Raw genomic sequence first — 27540 nt, 5'->3', positions numbered from 1 at the left:
ATGAGGAGGCAACTAGGGATATTCTTTCTTGTAAAGATAGAGATGATCTAGAAAAATTATTATGCAAGTATAAAGAAAAGACTTTTCATGCTAAAATGAAATGTGATCCTTAGTGTGCCACTTCACCTATCTTTGTTGATTATAAGGACTATGAATTCTCTGTCATCCCAGAGTTGATTACTTTGGTTGAATCTGTTAGATTATGGGTTCCACAGACCCTTGAGAGGTTCGAACACTGGGGTGCGCATGAAGAACACTCTCTCCCTAGCTCACTCGCTAACAATCCCACGGCCTAGCACGACGAACCCAAAGGATGAGAGACACTGAGATTTATCCTGGTTCAGGCCACCTTGCGGTGTAATACCCTACTCCAGCTTTGTGGTGGATTGCCTCGAGGGGCTGAGGATGAACTAGTACAATGGATGAATAGCCTCGGGAGGTGAGGTGTTATTGAGCTCGACGAGTTGGTGGGTGTGAGGATGGTCTGAATGATCAGTCCGTTCTATGGTGGTGGCTAAGCCCTATTTATAGTGGCCTTGGTCCTCTTCCCAAATGTACGCAGGAAGGGATCCCAACGGCCAAGTTTGAAGGGAGACAACTAGTACAAGCTATCCTGACAAAATAGTCTTCGCCCACAAAAGGCTCTGGTGGTGACGCTGCTGTGGGCTCCACGGTGACCTCCGTCCTGCCGTCCTGGCGGTCTTGGTCTTGTTGCACCAATATGGAAACCTTTGTCTGATGCCTCGGGACCCCGCGCCTACGCTTGCCTCCTTAGCACCAAAGAGGAAACTGGTACACTGCGCCCGCTGGCGCCCGCCTGGCCTTGGTCATCATGGCTCACGTCACGTGGACCTCGCGAGGTGCACCCTGCATAGATATCTCCGCTCCTCGGGAGCTAGCCTAGCGAGGCTGCCCCCAGGGAGGTCTTAGTGTCATCCGCCTCGCGAGGCTTGGCCACTCGCGAGGGTCTTGAGTTGTTGCTGTTGAAGCTTGGCCGTACCTGGCCGTCGATGGAGCCACGCCACGGGCCGCAAGCAGGCAAGTTTGGGCACCCTCGGTCCCAGAATGCCGACAGTAGCCCCCGGGCCCAAGGCGCCCTCGAACTTCGCTTCGAGGCGAAGTCAAAGGGCAAGTGCGGAGCACCATGGGCCCCAACTGCCTGCGGCCTCGATCGACGCGTGGCGATTGATGGGACGTGGGCGCCTCCACTTCCCCACGCTACCTCGGCAACTGCCCGACTTGACGAGACACCACTGCATGCAGAGGAAAATCATCATTACGCGCGATCGTGGTGACTGACGGTTGGCCTCCTCTTGGCTATAAACGAGGGAAGGGGCGAAGCCCCCCTTGCTCATCTATGTCGTCTCGCAGTACGCTCCTTCTTCTTCCTCCTCGCCTCACCACCTTTCCGCAGCCCCCATGGCACCAACGAAGAGGTTCTCGGCCATGGAGAAGGGGAAGGCTCGCCAGGAGGGCCCGGCTCGCCCCCACCCATGAGGGGGCGGGGCCGCCCCGTAAGCATGCTGCGACTCTTTCTGTGGCTCCTTGGGGGTGCGAGCGTACTCCTTTAGGGACTGTCGGCGTCCTCGGCAACCGCAACGGTGCTTCCTCTCATGGCGGGTGTCACTCGAGGCGGGGGCAGCCCTTGCACCAAGGGGAGGCATGCCGTGGTCGCCCGACCTCCTCGACCATGCTTCCATTCGGCGGAGGTGCTCCCAGAGTTTGTCGTGTGGTCAGAGAAGCCGGCCGACACCTGGCTCCAGCTCTCGCGCTCCTTTGCCAGCGAGCTGCCTGCCACGGGCCTTGGCGGCTTCTGGTTGCAATACAAGGACTGCTGCAACAAGGCCTCGTGGGCCGCGGTGGAGGTTTCCGCCGCGGGTAACGCGGTCCTGGCCTGCGGTTGGCAGACGTTTGCTTGCGCGCGTGGCCTGAACGGGATGTGCGCCCTCCACTTCAAGTACGACGGCGCCACGACCCTCTACTTGAGGGTGTTTGGGGAAGATGGTCGCCGCGCAGGGTGCTGCCCCGAAGACAACGACGATGACGACGGTGGGCTCGGCCTTGACGACGGTCACGACGACGTGGAGGGCGAGCTTGCCCTTGGTGACGGCCGTGGCTCATCCAGCGGTGGCGGTTCCTCCTCCAGCGAGAGCACAAGCAGTGGTGGCTACAACCAGCCAGCACGCCACCGGCTCGCTTCGAGGACGGCGGCGGGTCGTCCCGCCACGCGCTGGTGAAGCGTGAGGAGGGCTCCGGCTGAGTCCGGGGGGCTCTTGGAGCCAACCCTCGTGTGTTGCCGCGGTTGTGCGTGCCGCTTTTGTTTATCCTTCCCTTTCTCCCTACATTTTAAAAAACAAGCATGGGGCCCTGCTGGGGCGTGTAATGAACTATGGTATTTATGCTGCTATGTTATGCTTATTACTCCGATGCGTACAGTAGGATACTTAGCTTGATACGCTTGTGGTAGTTCCCCTCCCCGTGCTGGCGCGCATCCCAGTATCTGGTGAGGCCCTTCTTGCTGTCGGCTCAGGAGTCTCCGACCTCAGGGGGTGTCACGAGGTTGCAGGGTCGTTAGAAAGCTCTGCTAGGTGTCCTATTCTTTTTTGCGCGAGCCCTCAGGTGTGACCCCATCGTGGCTCAGTGCACCGCATCGCAGTACCCGGGGGTATGGCCATCAAGAGCTTGCTCGAGGGCATCTCGCGAGGATAGAAAAAGCCGAAGCTCTGAAGGAGTGGGGCTATGGCGAAGTGTGTTTGCTGCGCGGGGTGAGCCCGTCGCATGCACCCACCTGCCCATCCCCCACGCGCGAGACGTGCAAGAAGGAGCAACGGGAAACTGCCACTCCTCCAGAACCAGGACCAAAACACAAAAGAGGTAACAGAGAGGGAAGTCGGCGAGGCAACTGAAGGCATGTGAACTCCAAATTCATTAAAAGGTTGCAAACCAGATACAGAAAGCAAATGAACAACCGCGTTCGGCACCTAGTCTAGTCTTCTCACCAGCACGGAGCTAAGTGCTGCCGGTAGGACATGGGAGGGAGCCCTCGAGGCCGGAGGGCAGCACTCTGGAGACTCCGGGGCATGTATAGCCCCACTCATTATTATGTGAGAGTGTCACGAGCGGAGGCCTTCACAGGAAAGGGGCCTTGCTTCATGGGTAGAACCTCCGGAGGTGCTGAATGTTCCAGGCATTCTGGATGGGGATCCCATCCTACGTCTCCAGGCATGTGACGCCAGGCCTGGAGACGCGGGCAACCCTAAATAGGCCCTCCCACATGGGTGAGAGCTTATGCAGCCCTTCCCTGGAGAGCACCCGCCGTAGGACAAGATCTCCCACCTCGAGCATCCTGGAGCGGACGCTGCGGCAGTGGTACCGCCGCAGTGCCTGCTGGTACCTTGCCGCTCGGAGCAAGGCTTGACGGCGGAGTTCCTCCCCTAGCACGAGGTCCATCCTCCGCTCGGTGTCCTGGCGCGCCTCGTCAAACGCCAAGACCCACGCGAAGAGATGCCTGACCTCATGCGGGAGAACCGCTTCAGCTCCGTAGACGAGGAAGAATGGAGTTTGGCCGGTCGGCTTGGTCGCAGTGGTGCGGACGGACCACAACACGGACTGGAGCTCATCGAGCCAGCCCCTGCCTCAGGCCTCGAGCTTCTTCTTGAAGGTTCTTGTCTTGAGGCCCCTCAGGACATCCGCGTTGGCGCGCTCAACCTGGCCGTTGCTCCTCGGGTGTGCTACTGAGACATAGCATATCTGCGTTCCAAGGTTAGAACAATATGTTTTGAAGAGGTTGCTAGTGAATTGTGAGCCGTTATCGGAGATGATGCGGTTAGGGACTCCGAAGCAGCTCACGAGGCCCTTGATGAACTTGACCGCCGAGCCGGCCGGGATGGTGCAGACTGCTTCCACCTCCGCCCATTTGGTGAACTTGTTGATGGCGACGTAGAGGTAGCGGTAGCCCCTGGGCGCTCGGGGGAACGGACCCAAGATGTCCAGCCCCCAGACCGCAAACGACCACGAGAGTGGGATGCTCTGGAGGCCCTGACGGGCTGGTGGATTAGCTTGGCGTGGAACTGGCAGGCTCCACATGATCTCACCAGCTCGGCCGCGTCGGTGAGCGCCGTGGGCCAGTAGAATCCGCTGCGGAACGCCTTGCCCACAAGGGTGCGTGATGAGGAATGATGCCCATAGTCTCCGCCGTGTATGTTGGCTAACAACTCGTGCCCTTGTTCCCTGGAGATGCATCACAAGGAAACATCGTTTGGTCATTTCTGGTAAAGCTCACCGTCCCGAATGCAATAGGTTGTGGCCTGCCGAGCTACTCGTTTGGCGTCTTCTTCCTTCTCCGGTAGGGTCCCCTGAAGTAGGTACGCCTTGAATTCTTTGGTCCAGCACCCCTCCTGATGCTCGAGCGCATGGAGCAGGCGCACTCTTGAGGTCGGGCCGCAGGCCGGGGCCCCCGAGGTTGGTGCTGGCGGGAGCTCCTCCTGAGGCAGTGCTGGCTCCGCAATAGGAGGGGCTGCTGAGGACTTGTACACTTTGTTGGAGAAGTTGACGAGGAGCTGAGAGTCGCCTTTGATGGTGGGTGCTTCACGCCCAAAGCGGCTGCGGCCTTGAGGCCAGCGATCAAGCCTTTGTACTCCACGATGTTGTTGGAGACCTTTTCACCGTGTTGGAAGCAGAGTTGCACGGTGTAGTAGAGCTTGTCTTGAGTATGCGTAATGAACATGGCTCCAGCCCTAGCGCCCTGCCGTGCGAAGGTGCCGTCGAAGTACATGACCCAGTCGTCTGGTGCTTCATCTCCTGGTGAGAGCGTCCGGTCCTCGTCTGCCTCTGGTCCCGGGGCATCGGCCCATTCTACCACGAAGTCGGTGAGCGCTGCCCCCTTGATGACCCTGGTGGTGCTGAACTCCAGGTGAAATGCCTGTAGCTCGATTTTTCATTCGGTGACTCCACCTACAGCATTGGGGCTCCGGAGTACCCTCTCTAGTGGGTAGGCTGAAACGACCTTGATGGGGTGCCCTTGGAAGTAGTGGCGCAGCTTGCACGAGGCGACGAGGAGCGCAAGCAAGAGCTTCTATGGCATGGGGTAGCATGCTCGCATGTCCTGCAGTACCATGCTGACGAAGTACACCGGGTGCTCGACGAGGGCAAGGTCGTCGGTGTAGTCTGAGACCTCCTGCGGTGGAGTCACCTCCTGAGGCTGGTGGGCCTCAGGAGCTTGGTTGCCTGTTGGCGCGGCAAGGGCCTCAGGAGTGTCGCCTCAAAGCTTCGCCGCCTTGATCGAGCGCACGGGGTCGTGTGGTAGGCCCTTGGGCTGGTGCTCCTTCCTGATGGCCACCAGCGCCGCACTGGCTGAGTGAGGTGTGGCGGCCAGGTAGAGCACCAAGGGCTTGGGTGGACCCAGCGCCACCATCACCGGCGGGCTGGTGAGGTATTTCTTGAGATCTTGGAATGCGGCATCAGCCTCCGGAGTCCACTCAAACGGTCCCTTCTTCTTCACCAGCTGAAAGAATGGGAGGGCATGCTCCCCCAGCTTGGAGATGAAGCGCCCTAGCGCGGTCATGCAGCCCGCCAACTTCTGCATTTCCTTAAGGGTTTGTGGCGGGTTCATCCTTTATATCGCCTTGACCTTCTCCGGGTTTGCCTCAATCCCCCTACGTGACACCAGAAAGCCCAACAACTTGCCGTAGGGGACGCCGAACATGCATTTCTATGGGTTGAGCCACAGGTCCACCTTGCGCATGCTGGCGAACGTCTCTTCTAGGTCCTCGATGAGGGTCCCTGCCTCCCGAGATTTCACCACTATGTCATCGACGTAGGCCTCAACGTTCCTCCCGTGCTGCTGGCCCAGAGCGATGTGCATGAGTAGTTGGAAGGTTGCCCCGGTGTTGCATAGCCCGAAGGGCATGCAAGTGTAGCAATACACCCCACATGGGGTCAGGAAGGCCATCTTCTCGACATCCTGCACCGCCATCTTGATTTGGTGATACCCTGAGAATGCATCCAGGAAGCATAGAAGGTTGCATTCGGCAGTGGAGTCGATGATCTGGTCGATGCGCTGCAGCCGGAAGGGGTCTTGATGACATCCCTTGTTGAGTTTGGTGAAGTCGACGCACATGCGTTCCTTCCCACCTTTTTAGGTACCACGACCGGGTTCGCCAGCCATTCTGGGTATCGCACCTCCTGAATGACACCAGCGTCCTGCATCTTGCGGGTTTCTTGGACAATGAACAACTTCTTCTCCCTAGCTCGCTCACTAACGATCCCATGGCCTAGCTCGACAAACCCAAAGGACGAGAGACATTGAGATTTATCCTAGTTCGGGCCACCTTGCGGTGTAATACCCTACTCCAGCTTTATGGTGGATTGCCTTGAGGGGCTGAGGATGAACTAGTACAATGGACAAACAGCCTTGGGAGGTGAGGTGTTCTTGATCTTGACGAGCTGGTGGGTGTGAGGATGGTCTGAATGATCCATCCATTCTACGTTGGTGGCTAAGCCCTATTTATAGTGGCCTTGGTCCTCTTCCCAAATGTAGGCGAGAAGGGATCCCACAACAGCCAAGTTTGAAGGGAGACAACTAGTACGAGCTATCTTGACAAAAGTAGTCTTCGCCTGCAAAAGGCTCTAGTGGTGACGCTACTGTGGGCTCCGCGATGACCTTCGTCCTGTTGTCCTGGCGATCTTGGTCTTGTTGCACCGATATGGAAACCTTTGCCTAATGTCGCGGTACCCCGCGCCTGCGCTTGCCTCCTTAGCACCAAAGAGGGAACTGGTACACTGCGCCCGCTAGCGCCCGCCTGGCCTTGGTCGTCGTGGCTCACATCACGCGGACCTCACGAGGTGCACCCTGCATAGATATCTTTGCTCCTCGGGAGCCAGCCTAGCGAGGCTGCCTCGAGGGAGGTATTGGTGTCATCCGCCTTGCGAGGCTTGGCCCCTCGTGAGGGTCTTGAGTTGTTGCTGCTAAAGCTGGGCCGTACCGGGCCGTCGATGGAGCCACGCCACGGGCCGCAGGCAGGCAAGTATGGTCACCCCCGGTCCCAGAACGCCGACATAATCCGATCCTTTCCATGGATATGAAACTGAAACTGTTGTGGCACATCTTACTAAGTTGAATGACATAGCCACCCTTTTTGCTCATGGTGAGAAAATTCGCTATTATTATATTCTCAAATTATTTTCATTCTCATTAAAGGGTGATGCTAAAGCTTGGTACAATACTCTTGCTCTTGGTTGTGTGCGTAGTCCCCAGGACATGATTTATTACTTCTCTGAAAAACATTTCCCTGCTCATAAGAAACAAGCTGCCTTACAGGAAATATTTAACTTTGTGCAAATTGAAGAAGAGAGTCTCCCACAAGCTTGGGGGAGGCTTCTTCAATTGCTTAATGCTTTGCCCGATCATCCTCTTAAGAAAAATGAAATACTCAATATCTTCTGTAATGGACTAACCGATGCTTCTAGGGACTTCCTAGATAGTTGTGTTTTCAGGGAACAAACTATTGGGCAAGATGAAGAATTATTGAATAACATATTAAAAAATTATGACGATTGGACTCTTCCTGAACCACCGCCTAAACCCACTCTGAAGAAGAGGGGTATCTTATATCTTAGTCCCGAAGATATGCAAGAGGCAAAGAAATCTATGAGAGAAAAAGGTATTAAAGCTGAGGATGTCAAAATTTTACCTCCTATTGAAGAAATACATGGGCTTGATACACCACCACCACCTAAGGTGGTAGAGGTAAATTATCTAATGAAATTCAATGATAATGATAATCCTCACAATATGAACCCTAGCCAATGCCTTTAAGAGTTTGAAAATTACATTAGAAAGCAGGATCACTTCAATGCAAATGTTATGAAACAATTGAAATACAATTCTGATATGATTGCCCGCTTGAGTGACTTGTTATTTAGAATCTCAAATGATGTTAGAGGTGTGGGGAAACATGCTTCTATGGTTCAAACTTAGTTAGAACAAGTTACTAAATCTCAAAGAGAGTTGTTAGATGAGATGAATAATAATATCAATGATCATGTTGTTAGAATAATGACTAGAGGAGGTAGGATGACTCAGGAACCACTTTATCCTAAGGGACAACCAAGAAGAATTGAACAAGACTCTCAATGGGTTACCACTGATGCACATAGTCCTTCTAAAAAGAAAAAGAAAAATGATAGGACTTTGCATGCCTCTAGTGAACCTGAAGTAGAAAAACCACCCGATAATGATAATGAAGTTTCTATCTCTGATGCTGAAACTCAATCTGGTAGTGAACACTCACCTTATAATAATGAAAAAGATAATTATGAGGTTCGTGAAGATACTCAAACAAATAATAAAGAACCAGACAATGATGTTGAGATAGAACCAACAGTTGATCTTGATAACCCACAACCCAAGAATAAAAGATATGATAAAAGAGACTTTGTTGCTAGAAATCATGGTAAGGAAAGAGAACCATGGGTTCGAAAACCTATGCCCTTTCCACCTAAGTCAACTAAGAAGAAAGATGATGAAGAATTTGAACGCTTTGCTGAAATGATTAGGCCAGTCTTTTGCGTACTCGTTTGACTGATATCTTGAAAATGCCTCCTTATGCAAAGTACATGAAAGACATCATCACCAACAAGAGAAAAATACCGAAAGCTGAAATCTCCACCATGCTTGCTAATTATACTTTTAAAGATGGAGTACCTAAAAAACTTGGAGATCTGGGAATCCCCACTATACCTTGCTCCATCAAAAGAAACTATGTGAAAACTGCTTTATGTGATTTGGGAGCTGGTGTTAGTGTTATGCCTTTCTCTTTATATAAAAGACTTGATTTGAATAAACTCACACCTACTGAAATATCTTTGCAAATGGCTGATAAATCAACTACCATATCTATCGGTATTTGTGAGGATGTGCCCGTTGTTGTTGCTAATGTTCCTATTTTGACTAACTTTGTTATACTTGAGATGCCCAAGGATGACAACATGTCGATTATCCTTGGTAGACCCTTCTTGAATACTGCAGGGATATTATTGATTGCAATAAAAGCAAGGTCACTTTTCATATCAATGGTAATGAGCATACGGTGCACTTTTCGAAGAAACAATTCCAAGTGAATGGTATTAATGCTATTGAAAAACTCCGACAATCACTATTGGAAGTTTTCAACTACCTCTACATAATGCGAAAAGGAAATATGAAATGCTTATTGTTGGGGACATTCATATCCCCGTTGAGGTAACTTAGTGTTTTACAAAAATTCTTCGGTTTCATGCTAATCAGAAGTGGTTGTTATTGAGACTTGATCAACCTTATTAATGAATCATTTTTTAGAGGTATGAAGTTGATGAATTTAGTGAGCACTACCTTCTGTCCCTACCTTTTGTTTTCTGTTTTTATTAGTTAAATAAAATAAAATGCCATGTTTTGTCTGTTTTCTGAATTTCCGGTGCAATAAAAAATGACCCAAAAATAAAAGTTCTCAGGATGCTCTAAAAATTTAATATGATTTTTTCTGAATATTTAAGAATTTTTGGTGCAAATAACATCAGAGGGAGGTGCACCAGGTGGCCACAACCCACCAGGGCGCGCCAGGACCCCCAGGCACGCCCTGGTGGGTTGTGGTCCCCATGTGGGCCCCCTGACTTATCTCTTCAGCCAACATCACCACCTACCTCCAGAAAAAATCACCATTGCTCTCTCTCTCATGTTCTTGCTCCCAAACCCGCGAATTTCGATCTCTTCGCTCGAAGCTCCATTTCTGAAACTGTTTCGGGGGATTGTTGCTTGGTATGTGACTCCTCCATTGGTCCAATTAGTTTTTGGTTTAGTGGTTTATATTTTGAATAATTAGTTACTCTTGGTGCTTTTGTAGATGAGCTTGCATGTTGAATTCTTAGAGTTCTAAGTAGTTTGAATGCTTGCTATGGCCTCTATGCATCCCTATGAGTAGTCACTTTCCATCTTGTGAAGTTTTGTTAACAAATTTTTGTGGCCCAAAATTTTTCAGAAAATTGTACGTGAATATGATGAACCTCTCTGGAAGGAGTTCTTTGAGGAGGAAATCCTTGGAGGCATTTTCTAGTAGCAGCTCCGCTCGTCGGTCTTATGTTGAATTAAGTGAAAGTTCCATATGAGATGCCGCCACCAAAACATGCTTATGGCCATGCAACGATTATTTGGTGCGTGTAGGCATTAAGGAAGAATTTCAGCAGTATGTTCACAATGCCAAACTCGGTCCCTACATTTCAGATAAGTGCAACCAACACCTCAACCTCACCGAATCATTTACCAAAGGATTTAAATTCCATCCCTGTGAGTCTAGGGTGTCATTTAAACTGTATGAAAATCAATTTACCATATCTCTAGAGAGATTTTCCTACTGCTACAAAATCACATTCTGTGGTTTGCTTGACGAACCACCAAGATCTGAGTTTGAGATATTCTTGACTAGACTTTGCTGTGCTGAGACTAGGGGAGTGACGCGGGGTAGATTAAAGAGCATTCATTTTCCCTCAATCCAGTACTTTGCATTATTTAATGGAAAATGTATTGTAGGTAAACAAGATTATAGTACACTCTGTGCTCATGACTTGAGCCTCATACGCACTGCTCCCACTGGTGATAAAAGTTATAACCTTGGAGCGATTGTTGCACATAGGTTGCAACACAACGCTGGTAGTGGATATTTTTATGGTGGAATTTATGCCACAAGCTTAGCAAGAGAGTTGGGTGTTTCACCTTGGCCTCATGACCCTATTTTACCCACACAGTACTTGGACTTTGATGCTATGAAATGTCATAAGATCCTTAGTGGTGAACCCCATGACTTCACTTACAACTTGTTGTTTAATAAAAGTTCTGTTGTGGACACATATTTGCCTGCACCTGCTCTCTTTGATGTTCACAGTAAGGGAAGATATTTTGTTCTGGAGAGCGAGGCCTGAGCTCATAACGCGGCAGTTGTGGCTGCACGACAGGTTGATGCATCTACACCGAGAGCTTCCATGAGCTATCACTCCGACCATTATGCAGGCTACTGACTGATTACCAAGTTAGGCCAAAAGCCTAAGCTTGGGGGAGTACGTATTTCCACCAACATTACATTCATGTTCACACATTTCATTCCAGTTGTCGGTGTCCACAATTTTTTATTGTATTATCCATGTTAGATTTATTTTCTCGCTTTCTTCTTGTGTGTTTGAAAAACTTTGAGAAATTACAAAAATATTTCCTGCTTCTTTTTGCTTTTTATTTCTAGTGTAGTTAGCTGTTGTATCTAAAAATAAAACTCAAAAAGATTTCCTTATTCTTCTTTTACTTGTTGGGAGCTTTCCCGTGTAAATAGTCTTTCTCATTTTTTCTTTTCCCTTTTATTTGTTCGTTCAAGAAAAACCAAAAACTCCAAAAACATTTTAGTGTGTTTCTCTGAATTTATTTTTCTTTCTATTGAGTCATACCGAGGAGAAGACCACGATGAAAATGTTGAGTGGCTCTTATATGCATTATTGTTGATCTAACAAAGAGCCCATATTACCTTGTCTTCTCCTTTTGAATAAAATGTTTGTAGATTCCAGCTTAGTCCATGACACTCTTGCACTATTATTATTTTCATATCGTTCGGTCGTGCAAGTGAAAGGCAATAATGACGATATTGGATGAACTGGCTGTGGCAGAGAGAAACGGGTATGAACTCAACTTGTTCTATTTTTCTAAATATGTTTAACTTAGTATCCATGATTTAGCCTATTATGATCAAACATGTTTGCAATGACAATTAGAGATTATAGTTTCTCATGCCATGCATAAGTAGCTAGGAGTGGATAATGATTTATCTTGGATGTCAACATTGCGTTAAAATGATTGTGATGTAGTATGATCACATGGTATCCTCCTTTGAATGTTCGAGTGGTTTGACTTGGCACATATTCATGCATGTAGTTTAATCAAAACCAACATAGCCTTTATGATATTTATGTTCATGGTGTCCATATCCTACTCGTGCTGATACCCAACGTCTATTATGCATAATGTATGATCATGACCATTGTTGCTCTCTAGCCGACCGCTTCCCAACCTAATTGCTAGCCTTCGCCTGTACTAAGCGGAAATACTGCTTGTGCATCAAAATCATGAAACCCAAGTGATTTCAGACGAGTCCACCATACCTACCTATATGCGGTATTACCTGCCGTCCTAAGTAAATTTGCATGTGCCACCTCTAAAAACTTCAAATAAATATATCCTTTTGTGTGCCTGGATTTTTCACAGAGTGACATGAGGTAGTCAGTATGTTCCATGCTAAACGGGTTATTCTCATGACGAGTGTTTATTCACTTGTCCTTGCATGAGAGGCGCGGTAATAGGGATTCCCAGTCCCAACTGTAAAGAGAAAATAGCTTACAAATAATCAAACACAAACTCCTACGGAGTAATAACCTTTACTTTATCGCTTGGGAACCACTACTAATGTGTTTTGCATGGAAGATATCGGTAACTAATGGTCGCGAAGTAAACAAGAAGGGTGCATTTCTCAAATTTTCATTCACCTCTGTTTTTAAAACCTGAGCTCTGGCACCTCTGCAAATCCCTGCTTCCCTCTGCGAAGGGACTATCTATTTACTTTCATGTTGAGTCATCACCTTATCTAATAAGCGCCAGATCTGAGAGCATTGTTGTCATGCTCATGCATTGTGTGTAGTGAATGTTGGGTGTTAGCATGACTGGATCTTTTCGACCATGAATTGCAATGTTTAGTTGCTGCTTGAACTTTGGAGGTGCTCTGCATTTATGTTTGGCGGTCTCAGAAAGGGCTAGCAAGATACCACTGTTGTCATATTATATCATGGTTGTTTTGACAAAGCATTGATATTTGAGATATCTTATTATTGCTCTCTAGTTGTTTATGTTATTGATCTAAGTTAATATAATTTCTAAGAGTTACTATTGACATGGTTAGTCATGATCTTTGCTGAAAACCTGGGTGCTACTTAAGCTTATTTATGTAAACAAGAGAAAAAGAGTTCGTAAAAGTTTTTATTTTTCACTTTCAGTTTATCAACGGAATTGCTTGAGGACAAGCAAATGTTTAAGCTTGGGGGAGTTGATACGTCTCCGTCGTATCTACTTTTCCTAATGCTTTCCTCTTGTTTTGGACTCTAATTTGCATGATTTGAGTGAAACTAACCCGGACTGACGTTATTTTTAGCAGAACTACCATGGAGTTGTTTTTGTGAAGAAATAAAAGTTCTCGGATTGGAACGAAACTTTGTGAGGATTTTTTTATATAAATAAAGAAAAATACTGGAGGCAAGAACCACTAGAGGGCCCCCCTGGGTGAGCACAACCCACCAGGGCGCGCCCCCCTCCAGGTGCGCCCTGGTGGGTTATGCCCACCTGGTGGCCTCGCAGACCCTAGCTCCGACGCTATAAAATCCTATTTTCGGAGAAAAAAATCAGGGAGGAACCCCCCGTTCTTCATCGGGAGGCCAGATCTGGAGTCTGTTTGGGGCTCCGGAGAGGGGAATCTTCGGTCTTCGTCATCACCAACCCTCCTCCATCACCAATTCCATGATGCTCTCCATCGGGAGTGAGTAATTCCTTCATAGGCTCGCTGGTCGGTGAGGAGTTGGATGAGATTCATCATGTAATCGAGTTAGTTTTGTTAGGGCTTGATCCCTAGTATCCACATGTTCTGAGATTGATGTTGTTATGACTTTGCTATGCTTAATGCTTGACACTTTGGGATCTGGTGCCATGAATTCAGACGTGAGCCATTTACTTTATCACTATTATATCTATGTTCTAGATCCGATCTTGCAAGTCATAGTCACCTATTACGTGTTATGATTCGTAAAGCGTGTAGTGACAATATGCAGTATACTTTCCAGTGATGACCGTAATTTGATGAGTTCATGTGTTCACTATGTGCTAATGCTTTGTTCCGGTACTCTATTAAAAGGAGGCCTTAATATTGCTTAGTTTCCTTATGGACCCCGCGGTCACGGGAGGGTAGGACAAAAGATGCCATACAAGTTCTTTTCATAAGCACATATGACTATTTATGGAATGCATGCCTACATTATATTTATGAACTGGAGCTAGTGTCGTATCGCCCTAGTTTGTAACTGTCACATGACGAATATCATCCAACAAATCACGGATCCAATGCCTACGATTTTCCTACATATTGATCTTGCTAAGTTACTACTGCTTCTATTACTATTGTATAACACTGCTACAAAACTATTACTATCACTGTTCCCATTAGTGTTGCTGCTACCACTACTATCGAAGATATCATTTTACTGTGTTACTGATCACTTTGCTGCAGATAATTAATCTCCAGGTGTGATTGAATTGACACCTCAGTTGCTAATACTTGCAAATTTTCTTTGGCTCCCCTTGTGTCGAATCTATAAATTTGGGTTGAATAATCTACCCTCAAAAACTATTGCGATCCCCTATACTTGTGAGTTATCACACCACTAGAGGAGAGACAACATACATCTCATCAAAATATCGAACGAATACGAAATTCACATGATTACTTATAACAAGACTTCTACCATGTCCTTAGGAACAAACGTAACTACTCACAAAGCATATTCATGTTCATAATCAGAGGAGTATTAATTATCATTAAGGATCTGAACATATGATCTTCCACCGAATAAACCAACTAGCATCAACTACAAGGAGTAATCAACACTACTAGCAACCCACGGGTACCAATCTGAGGTTTTGAGACAAAGATCGGATACAAGAGATGAACTAGGGTTTGAGAGGAGATGGTGCTGGTGAAGATGTTGATGGAGATTGACCCCCTCTCGTTGAGAGAATCTTTGGTGATGACGATGGCTTTGATTTCCCCCTCCCAGAGGGAAGTTTCCCCGACAGAACAGCTTTGCCGGAGCCCTAGATTGGTTCTACCGAGGTTCTGCCTGGCACTTCATCCTGAAAGCTTCCTTCTAATTTTTTCCAGGTCAAAACACATCATATAGAAGAAGGATGGCATCGGGGGCCTGCCAGGTGGCCCACAAGGCAGGGGGCATGCCTAGGGGGGTAGGGCACACCCCCACCCTTGTGGCTGGCTGGTGACCTCCTCTGGTGCTTTCTTTACCCAATATTTTTTATATATTCCAAAATAATTCTCCGTGAAGTTTCAGGACTTTTGGAGTTCTGCAGAATAGGTCTCTAATGTTTGCTCCTTTTCTAGTCCAGAATTCCAGCTGCCAGCATTCTCCCTCTTAATGTAAACCTTGTAAAATAAGAGAGAAAAGGCATAAGTATTGTGATATAATGTGTAATGACAACCCATAATGCAATAAATATCAATATGAAAGCATGATGCAAAATGGACGTATCAACTCCCCCAAGCTTAGACCTCGCTTGTCCTCAAGAGAAAGCCGAAATCGAAAAATATGTCCACATGTTTAGAGATAGAGGTGTCGATAAAATAAAATAAAATAAGGACATGAGGGCATCATGATCATCTTTAGAACAACAACATACATTGTCATATAATTTCTTATGCTAAAGTCACAATTCGTTCACAAGGTAAAGTATGAATCAGAAACTTTATTGAAAACTAACAAACTATGATCTCAGTCATTGAAGCAATTGCAATTTATCATAACATCGGAAAGAGTCAATATAAGAGCTTTTCAGCAAGTCCACATACTCAACTATCATTTAGTCTTTCACAATTGATAACACTAACGCGATACTTATGGGTTCAAAGCTTCAATCGAACATAGAGAAAGATAGGGGCTTATAGTTTTGCCTCCCAACCTTTTACCTCAAGGGTAATGTCAACAATAATACTTTATGAAAACCTATATCCGAGTGGATATATATATATAGGACAACACTATTCTAATCCCAGGATTAGAATAGTTATTTGGATCACGATCACCCTATAAGGGCGCACACAGGACCTCCCGAACTCCAGAACCAGTACAAGAGAAAAAAAGCCCATCCACCCCCTCCCATGATTCCCTCACCTCACCTCCCTCGATCCACCGAACTGCATCACGCCGCCAGTGCCGCTTCCCACCCTGGCCACCAACCGCCCCCGCTGCGGGCCCCCCTGATGTCTACTACACAACCTTCTTCTTGTAGACGTTGTTGGGCCTCCAAGTGCAGAGGTTTGTAGGACAGTAGCAAATTTCCCTCAAGTGGATGACCTAAGGTTTATCAATCCGTGGGAGGCATAGGATGAAGATGGTCTCTCTCAAACAACCCTGCAACCAAATAACAAAGAGTCTCTTGTGTCCCCAACACACCCAATACAATGGTAAATTGTATAGGTGCACTAGTTCGGCGAAGAGATGGTGATACAAGTGCAATATGGATGGTAGATATAGGTTTTTGTAATCTGAAAGTATAAAAACAGCAAGGTAACTAATGATAAAAGTGAGCACAAACGGTATTACAATGCTAGGAAACAAGGCCTAGGGTTCATACTTTCACTAGTGCAAGTTCTCTCAACAATAATAACATAATTGGATCATATGACTATCCCTCAACATCCAACAAAGAGTCACTCCAAAGTCACTAATAGCGGAGAACAAACGAAGAGATTATGGTAGGGTACGAAACCACCTCAAAGTTATCCTTTCCGATCGATCTATTCAAGAGTCCATAGTAAAATAACACGAAGCTATTCTTTCCGTTCAATCTATCCTAGAGTTCATACTAGAATAACACTTTCAGACACAAATCAACCAGAACCCTGATGTCACCTAGATACTCCAATGTCACCTCAAATATCCGTGGGTATGATTATACGATATGCATCACACAATCTCAGATTCATCTATTCAACCAACACAAAGAACTTCAAAGAGTGCCCCAAAGTTTCTACCGGAGAGTCAAGAAGAAAACGTGTGCCAACCCCTATGCATAAGTTCACGAGGTCACGGAAGTCGCAAGTTGATCACCAAAACATACATCAAGTGGATCACATGATATCCCATTGTCACCACAGATAAGCACATGCAAGACATACAACAAGTGTTCTCAAATCCTTAAAGACTCAATCTGATAAGATAACTTCAAAGGGAAAACTCAATTCATCACAAGAGAGTAGAGGGGGAGAAACATCATAAGATCCAAATATAATAGCAAAGCTCACGATACATCAAGATCGTGCCGACTCAAGAACATGAGAGAGAGAGAGAGATCAAACACATAGCTACTGGTACATACCCTCAGCCCCGAGGGAGAACTACTCCCTCCTCGTCATGGAGAGCGTCGGGATGATGAAGATGGCCACCGGAGAGGGATTCCCCCCTCCGGCAGGGTGCCAAAATGGGTCTAGATAGGTTTTCGATGGCTATAGAGGCTTCTGGCAGCGGAACTCCTGATCTCGGTTATTTTCTGGAGTTTTCTGTATTTATAGGAATTTTTAGCATCGGTCTCACGTCAAGAAGGTGCCCGAGTCGTCCATGAGGCAGGCCCACGCGCTTGGGGGGTGGGCGCGCCCCCACCCTCATGGACGGCCCCAGACTCTTCTGGCCCAACTCTTTTACTCCGGTGTCTTCTTTTGGTCCTTAAAAAATGGTCAAAAATTGGCACGTCAATTGGACTCCGTTTGGTATTCCTTTTCTATAAAACTCAAAAATAAGGAAAAAATAGAAACTGGCACTGGGCTCTAGGTTAATAGGGTAGTCCCAAAGAATCATATAAAATAGCATATAAATGCATATAAAACATCCTTGATGGATAATATAATAGCATGGAACAATAAAAAATTATAGATACGTTGGAGACGTATCAAGCATCCCCAATCTTAATTCCTGCTCGTCCTCGAGTAGGTAAATGATAAAAACAAATTTTTTGATGTGGAATGCTACCTAACATATTTATCAATGTAATCTTCTTTATTGTGGCAAGAATATTAAGATCCATAAGATTCAAGACAAAAGTTTAATATTGACATAAAAATAATAATACTTTAAGCATACTAACAAAGCAATCATGTCTTCTCAAAATAACATGGCCAAAGAAAGTTATCCCTACAAAATCATATAGTCTGGCTATGCTCTATCTTCATCATAAAATATTTAAATCATGCACAACCCCAATGACAAGCCAAGCAATTGTTTCATACTTTTGATGTTCTCAAACTTTTTCAATATTCATGCAATACATGAGCGTGAGCCATGGACATAGCACTATAGGTGGAATAGAATGGTGGTTGTGGAGAAGACAAAAAGGAGAAGATAGTCTCACATCAACTAGGCGTATCAACGGGCTATGGAGATGCCCATCAATAGATATCAATGTGAGTGAGTAGGGATTGCCATGCAACGGATGCACTAGAGCTATAAGTGTATGAAAGCTCAAAAAGAAACTAAGTGGGTGTCCATCCAACTCGCTTGCTCACGAAGACCTAGGGCATTTTGAGGAAGCCCATCATTGGAATATACAAGCCAAGTTCTATAATGAAAGATTCCCACTAGTGTATGAAAGTGATAACATAGGAGACTCTCTATCATGAAGATCATGGTGCTACTTTGAAGCACAAGTGTGGTAAAAGGATAGTAGCATTGCCCCTTCTCTCTTTTTCTCTCATTTTTTTGTTTTGTTTTTTGGGCCTTCTCTTTTTTGGCCTCTTTTTTCTCTTTTCTTTTATTTTTCGCCCAGAGTCTCATCCCGACTTGTGGGGGAATCATAGTCTCCATCATCCTTTCCTCACTGGGACAATGCTCTAATAATGATGATCATCACACTTTTATTTACTTACAACTCAAGAATTACAACTCGATACTAGAACAAAATATGACTCTATATGAATGCCTCCGGTGGTGTACCGGGATGTGCAATGACTCATGAGTGACATGCATGAAAGAATTATGAACGGTGGCTTTGCCACAAATACGATGTCAACTACATGATCATGCAAAGCAATATGACAATGATGGAGCATGTCGTAATAAACAGAACAGTGGAAAGTTGCATGGCAATATATCTCGGAATGACTATGGAAATGCCATAATATGTAGGTATGGTGGCTGTTTTGAGGAAGGTAATGGTGTGTGATATGGTACCGGCAAAAGTTGCGCGGCACAAGAGAGGCTAGCAATGGTGGAAGGGTGAGAGTGCGTATAATCCATGGACTCAACATTAGTCATAAAGAACTCACATACTTATTGCAAAAATCTATTAGTTATCGAAACAAAGTACTACGCGCATGCCCCTAGGAGGTAGATTGGTAGGAAAATACCATCGCTCGTCCCCGACCGCCACTCATAAGGAAGACAATCAATAAATAAATCATGCTCCGAATTCATCACATAACGGTTCACCATACATGCATGCTACGGGAATCACAAGGTTTAACACAAGTATTTCTCAAATTCACAACTACTCAACTAGCATGACTCTAATATCACAATCTTTATATCTCAAAACAATCATCAAGTATCAAACTTCTCATAGTGTTCAATTCACTTTATATGAAAGTTTTTATTGTACCCATATTGAATGCTTATCATATTAGGACTAGTTTCATAACCCAATAAAATTACCATGTTGTTCTAAAGACTCTCAAAATAATAAAAGTGAAGCATGAGAGTTCATCTATTTCTTCAAAATAAAACCACCGCCGTGCTCTAAAAAGATATAAGTGAAGCACTAGAGCAAATGACAAACTACTCTGAAAGGTATAAGCGGAGATCAATGAGTAGTTTGAATAATTATGCAACTATGTGAAGACTATCTAACATTTATGAATTTCAGATCTTGGTATTTTATCCAAACATCAAGCAAAACAGAAGAAAATAAAATGACGCTCCAAGCAAAACACATATCATGTGGTGAATAAAAATATAGCTCCAAGTAAAGTTACCGATGAACGAATACGAAAGAGGGGATTCCTTCCGGGGCATCCCCAAGCTTAGGATCTTGCCACTCCTTATTCCATAGTCCATCGAATCTTTACCCAAAACTTGAAAACTTCACAACACAAAACTTAACAAAAAAACTCGTAAGCTCTGTTAGTATAAGAAAATAAATCACCACTTAGGTACTGTTGTGAACTCATTATAAATTAATATTGGTGTAATATCTACTGTATTCCAAATCATCTATGGTTCATACCCTACGATACTACTCATAGATTCATCAAAATAAGCAAATAACACATAGAAAACAGAATCTGTCAAAAAAAGAACAGTCTGTAGTAATCTGTATCAAACGTATACTTCTGGAACTCATAAAATTCTCAAATAAATTGGTGGAACTTAGGAATTTTTCTATTAATCCTCTTCGAAAAGAATCAACTTAATATCATTCTCCAGTAAAAAATGGCAGCTAATCTCGTGAGCGCTAAAGTTTCTGTTTTTTACAGCAAGATCGCAAAGACTTCACCCAAGTCTTCCCAAAGGTTCTACTTGGCACAAACACTAATTAAAAGCATAAAACCACATCTAAACAGAGGCTATATAGATTAGTTATTTCTAAACAGGAGCAAAAAGCAAGGAACAAAAATAAAATTGGGTTGCCTCCCAACAAGCGCTAACGTTTAACGCCACTAGCTAGGCATGATGATTTCAATGATGCTCACATAAAAGATAAGAATTGAAACATAAAGAGAGCATCATGAAGAATATGACTAGCACATTTAAGTCTAACCCACTTCCTGTGCATAGGGATTTTGTGAGCAAACAACTTGTGGGAACAAGAATCAACTTGCATAGGAAGGTAAAACAAGCAAAACTTCAAAACTTTAAGCATATAGAGAGGAAACTTGGTATTATTGCAATTCCTACAAGCGTATATTCCTCCCTCATAATAATTTTCAATAGCATCATGAATTAATTCAACAATATAACCATTACATAAAGCATTATTTTCATGATCTACAAGCATAGAACTTTTATTACTCTCCACATAAGCAAAATTCTTCTCATTCGGAATAGTGGGAGTATCATAAGAAACTCGAATACTACTAATTGTTTCCATATTAAAAGAGTAATATTCATGAAAAGGGTAATCATAATTATGACAAGTTTTAATATAATCATCACTACTTTTTATAGCATACGTATCATCACAATAATTATCATAAGTAGCAACTTTGTTCTCATCATAATCGATTGAAACATCTCCCAAGATAGTGGAATCATTACTAAATAAAGTCATGACCTCTCCAAATCCACTTTCATAATTGTCACAATAAGATTCAACACCCTCCAAAATAGTGGGATCATTACTTCCTAAAGTTGACACTCTTCCAAACCCACTTTCATCAATATAACCATCATACATAGGAGGCATGCATCATAATAAATTTGCTCATCAAAACTTGGGAGACTAAAAATATCATATTCATCAAATGTAGCATCCCCAAGCTTGGGACAAACATTAATTGCAGCAAATACATTCTCAAACATGTCATTCTCATCAAACATAGCATCCCCAAGCTTGGGTCTTTTCATATCATAAGCATAATCACTCTCATCATTAATAGTATGGATAGCACCAATAGTATAGCAATTATCATCATCACAACGAGTAATAGGAGCAAGACCATTTGGGAGGGATACATTTTTACCTTTGCTTCTCCATCTTTCCTTTTTCTTCTTCACATCATGTGTGGGTTTAATCCTCTTTTCGGAGCTCCTTATTAATGAGATTGGTTGAATAGGAGGCTCCTCCTCGTTACCTGATTCATCATAAGAAATAATAGGAGAATATTGGGAAGTCTCTTCCCTTTCATTAGTATTCTCTTAATCTTCTATGTGTTTTCTTGACTTTATGTAATTGGCAATATAAGGATTTTCAATGCAATTCACCGCACAATACATATAAATTTCCTCTAGGTCAAAATCAAGAAATCTATCAAGATTAAATTTTGGAATACCCTCAGTTATACGTTTCATTTCTTCATACCCCAAAAGAAGACTAAGCTCCTTATGATGCTCAAGGGTAATCAAGTTATCACAATTTTTGGACACGATTCGATCATGAAACAAATAGCATTGCAGCTTTAAATGACCATGTTCATTGCAAAGTTCACAAGGATGGCGATAAATATTGAATCTTACAGCACAATCATCTAGCCTTTCTTTCAACTATTTAGTTTCCAAATGCTTATGCCTCTTGCAAAATCTATCTTCCCTATATGGTGTGTGCTTGCAAGCTCTATGTATTCCACAAAAGTTGACATGCTTATAAGAGACATTTTCATCATGACTAGTGCAATCATCATTAGTGCTATGGATATTCAAAGAGTTCATACTAATAACATTTCAATCATGCTCATCATTCAAAGATTTAGTGGCAAACATTCTAATGCATTCATCTTCTAACACTTTGGCACAATTATCGGAATCCTTAGTTTCATGAAAGACATTAAAAAGATGAAGCATATGAGGTACCCTTAATTCCATTTTTTTGTAGTTTTCTTTTATAAACTAAACTAGTGATAGAAAAAAAAAGATTCGATTGCAAGATCTAAAGATATACCTTCAAGCGCTAACCTCACCGGCAACGGCGCCAGAAAAGAGCTTGGTATCTACTACACAACCTTCTTCTTGTAGACGTTGTTGGGCCTCCAAATGCAGAGGTTTGTAGGACAGTAGCAAATTTCCCTCAAGTGGATGACCTAAGATTTATCAATCCGTGGGAGGCGTAGGATGAAGATGGTCTCTCTCAAACAACCCTGCAACCAAATAACAAAGAGTCTCTTGTGTCCCCAACACACCCAATACAATGGTAAATTGTATAGGTGCACTAGTTCGGCGAAGATATGGTGATGCAAGTGCAATATGGATGGTAGATATAGGTTTTTGTAATCTGAAAATATAAAAACAGCAAGGTAACTAATGATAAAAGTGAGCACAAACGGTATTGCAATGCTAGGAAACAAGGCCTAGGGTTCATACTTTCACTAGTGCAAGTTCTCTCAACAATAATAATATAATTGGATCATATAATTATCCCTCAACATGCAACAAAGAGTCACTACAAAGTCACTAATAGCGGAGAACAAATGAAGAGATTATGGTAGGGTACGAAACCACCTCAAAGTTATCCTTTCTGATCGATCTATTCAAGAGTCTGTAGTAAAATAACACGAAACTATTTTTTCCGTTCAATCTATGCTAGAGTTCGTACTAGAATAACACCTTAAGACACAAATCAACCAAAACCCTAATGTCACCTAGATACTCCAATGTCACCTCAAGTATCCGTGGGTATGATTATACGATATGCATCACACAATCTCAGATTCATCTATTCAACCAACACAAAGAACTTCAAAGAGTTCCCCAAAGTTTCTACCGGAGAGTCAAGACGAAAATGTGTGCCAACCCCTATGCATCAGTTCACAAGGTCACAGAACTCGCAAGTTGATCACCAAAACATACATCGAGTGGATCACGTGATATCCCATTGTCACCACAGATAAGCACATGCAAGACATACAACAAGTGTTCTCAAATCCTTAAAGACTCAATCTGATAAGACAACTTCAAAGGGAAAACTCAATTCATCACAAGAGAGTAGAGGGGAAGAAACATCATAAGATCCAAATATAATAGCAAAGCTCGCGATACATCAAGATCGTGCCGACTCAAGAACACGAGAGAGAGAGAGAGAGAGAGAGAGAGAGAGAGAGAGAGAGAGATCAAACACATAGCTACTGGTACATACCCTCAGCCCCGAGGGAGAGCTACTCGCTCCTCATCATGAAGAGCGTCGGGATGATGAAGATGGCCACCGAAGAGGGATTTCCCCCTCCGGCAGGGTGCCGGAACGGGTCTAGATTGGTTTTCGGTGGCTACAGAGACTTCTGGCGGCGGAACTCCCGATCTCGGTTATTTTCTGAAGGTTTCTGTATTTATAGTAATTTCTGGCGTCAGTCTCACGTCAAGAAGGTGTCCGAGTCATCCACGAGGCAGGCCCATGTGCCTCGGGGGTGGGTGTGCCCCCCACCCTCGTGGATGGCCCCGGACTCTTCTGGCCCAACTCTTTTACTCCGAGGTCTTCTTTTGGTCCATAAAAAATCGTTAAAAATTAGCACGTCAATTGGACTTCATTTGGTATTCCTTTTCTGTAAAACTCAAAAACAAGGAAAAAACAGAAACTGGCACTGGGCTCTAGGTTAGGTTAGTCCCAAAAATCATATAAAATATCATATAAATGTATATAAAACATCCTAGATGGAGAATATAATAGCATGAAACAATCAAAAATTATAGATACATTGAAGATGTATCACCCCCGTCCCCGGCGTTCCTGGACCTCCCGTGGCCCCGCCGCCTCCCACCACATCCGGCGATCAGGAACGCTCCTGGTCAGGCGCAGGGGTTGCGCGCGACCTCCTGCCGCCGCCCGTTCACCCACCCCGATGCGCCGGGAACCACCTACCCCGCCCAGATCTGCCGGAGCGCTCGCCGGATCTTGCCCCATCGCCGGTTCCCACGACATAGGCAGCCGTTGGATCGGTAAGCCACTGCAACCCCTGCAAGAAAGCTCGACGACGGCTTCCCCTGCTTCTTCCTATGCGTCGCTGGAAGGCCCCCATCCCCGCGCAATGCCACCGTCGGAGTACAACTCGTGCAACAGCAGGTCGCCGGAGAAAGCTCGAGCTGCAACTGCTGGATCACGCCGCCATGGCCACTCACCTCGGGCCATCGACGAACTGCCGAGGCCTAAGCAGCGACCTGTCTGAGGCCAAAGCTCGACCTTCATTCTTGTATCTTCTCTAAGTTGCTGCTACCTGCAATGGAGAGGGGGAGGCTATAGTCTAGCACTATCATGGGAGGAAGTGCTCTTACTTTCTTCTGAAATCTGGTAAGCTGGACGCCGGTTGGTCTGCTTGATCGGTCTTGGCTGCGTGGGTCGTATCTATCCATTGCATCCACCTTGTTTGAATTCTACTCATGCTTGTGTGTCTCTGACTCTCTGTTTCTGTTTCTTTTTCAATTTTCAGGTGTGGGTGGGGCTTGATGCTTGGCCATGTCTCCGTTTCCACGTACAACTGTAGGGTACGTGAGGGCGATCGATCGATCTCCTTTGCTTCGATCGCCGGAGCTTGAGACTCGGTGGAACGGTCAAGCCGCTTGATCGACCGCCAAGGTAGGAGCAGCAGCATTATTCTGTCAGCATCAATGGAAGAGAACGTAGACACAAGTTATAGTGCTGCTGACAGACACAACTTAGAGATGTTGTCGTCGACGCTCTCTTCCATTGATGCAGGCTGCTGCTCTCTCTCTCCCTCTCTCTCTCTCTTATGAATTTGGATATCACCTACTGATGTACTTCACCGTTCCCTCAACAAAAGGTACTACCCAGCTAGCGCTATAGTTCAAGTTTGCAGCTGCTCTTTGCTTGCATCTAAATTTCAAGTTTGCAGCCGACGAACATGTTGTAGATGGTCGCCATGACGGCGCCCAGAATGAAGGACAAACATGCAAAACTGCTAGTGTTGCTACTTCCCTCGTCTTCATTTTCCTGACCAGAAAAACATCATTCTCCCCTCTTCTTTAGAAACCGTTGATCTGAAATTGACCAAAAAACTGCTAGTGTTGCTGCAAATTTACCCCTCAAAGAGACAAGCAAAACCCGCAAAAGTCCATAAATTGTAGCAGCTTCAGTTCATTATGAAAAGAAGGAGCAAAAAAATGTTCACGTAATGGATCGTTGATTCACTAGGTGCAGAATAGTTGTTTGGGAAAGTTCAACTTCATTTTTCCGGTGCACTTCATGTCAATCCCCTACTAGCAAATCATAGAAAAAATTGAAAACGTGGTTTTCATGTTGAAGTTTGTGCGTGTTTAGTTTGCTTGGTTCGTGTTACCTGCTAATGCCTTACTTGTGTTCCTGATTATTTTAACTCCAAACAAGTTGAGGTGGGTTTGGACTTCAGCGACAAGGCGGGCTCAGAAAAACTCGCCGCCCCTCACGTCGAGCTCAACTGCTCCTGTCTATAGTCGCTCCTCCCGCTGCTCGTCACCGACCAAGATGGTGTGAGGCCGAGCTTTTGCACCATGGTCAACACGGCCTCCCGCCGGTGACTCCTTGAGATAGAGGCATGCACATGCTCGTCCGTCATGTACGCCGTCCAGCAGCCCTTCTGTCATCGCGTACGTGATCTGCCTCCGTAGCTGTCGTGCTAGTGCCTACAATTTGCAACATGTAGTCAAGATCCTGGGTGCTCCATGCGTCTCGCTGCAGTGCAGATTGGGGTGCAGACACCATCCAACTAAGAACAATGGTGTAAATTAGTATATCCTGTGACTCCTGCAAGGAAAAAAAATCAGATGTTGATATTCAGAAATACACTCCAAAGATTTTCTGAAATCTTGATAACATGTTATTTTGCATAATGTATGTTTGTGTTCTTTTCATTGTTAATCATTTTTCCTAATTTTTTCTCTATGCATTCCTCTATTCTCACTGAACCTGTATACTTCTCTGAACTTACTGATATATTAAGCTATTTTTATACTAGTTTTGGATCTAAAACTAGTGTTAGCATCTTGTTTTTAAAGTTTCTTGTATACTAGCTGCCCCTTATCTACATCAGGTGGCATGAGTGGTTCATCTTGTGTTTTCAGAGACCGAATCTCGTACTATGTATCTTTGGCAGAATATGTGATGAATTATTGCTACTCCCTGGTATTTTTTATTTCCAAACTTCTGTGCCTACTTATCAAAAATGCATATCCCCAAGCTCTAATGATTTACAACTTAAAAGTTGAGGGAAAACAGAACCATGGAAGTTCATGTATGAAACTGCATGACGTTCAGATATAGAAAAAATAATAATTTTGCATTTGATTTGGTCTCGTCTTGCATGCAGGTAACATTTCTGTTCCCAGTCGTCCGCACCACCAGATTCCTGGATGTCCTTGCAGGCCAGCACCCTGGGGAAGATGATGTGGTGTGTCATGTAAAAAAAGTCACAGATGTTAGTGAGAGAGAAATCGTTGCTTTCCTATTATTCTCAGAAGTGTGGTCTCGTGAGTGTGTCATGTACAATTGTCCGTGTTTAAGAAGTGGATAAACTTTTTATGCCTTTATGTTAGAAAAAACCCGAATATGATAAACCCTTTTGGTTCTTTTTTGTTTTCTCTTTTGTAAATATACTTATTATTAATGAAAATAACCGTAGAACAATTGTTCTACGATTGGTGCTTCAAAAAACAATTGTCCGTGTTGGATTATTTGGTACAACCACATGAATATTTGTAAAAGAAATACCTATTTCCTTTACAACGGTGTGTTGTTATTAAGAAAAAAATAAAGGAGAAGTTCATTTTCTAAAGATGACGCGGTTCAACATGCAAAAACTGTACAAGTTCGCCCACAAAACTCCATCAATTCGCATGGTGTGCATGCGTGCGTTATGTTGCTGCCACGTGTGTCATGCGTGTGTGTGTGCGCGCACACACACACGAACTAAAGAAAGTTTTAGATTTGTAGCCAGCTAGTGTGCACCGAATGTGTTTGTGCTTTTGCCTCAAAAGAGAATATCATTTTAATTATAAGCGAGAAAAAATAATACACATACATAT

The 27540-nt window shown here is 44.6% G+C and overlaps 1 long non-coding RNA gene across 1 annotated transcript; it reads left to right on the top strand.

Annotated features, from left to right (window-relative positions):
* Positions 1-24242: 24242 nt before the first annotated feature.
* LOC123082010 (uncharacterized) lies at positions 24243-27163 on the top strand. The gene is made up of 3 exons (XR_006438904.1): positions 24243-24814; positions 24954-26106; positions 26826-27163. It is a non-coding gene; the product is annotated as an uncharacterized lncRNA (long non-coding RNA).
* The last annotated feature ends 377 nt before the right edge of the window (positions 27164-27540 follow it).

This window comes from Triticum aestivum, chromosome 4A, assembly GCF_018294505.1.
Source record: "Triticum aestivum cultivar Chinese Spring chromosome 4A, IWGSC CS RefSeq v2.1, whole genome shotgun sequence".
Taxonomy (NCBI): Eukaryota; Viridiplantae; Streptophyta; class Magnoliopsida; order Poales; family Poaceae; genus Triticum; species Triticum aestivum.
The sequence above is the reverse complement of the archived record's forward strand: the minus strand, read 5'-3'. Positions and strand labels throughout refer to the sequence as shown.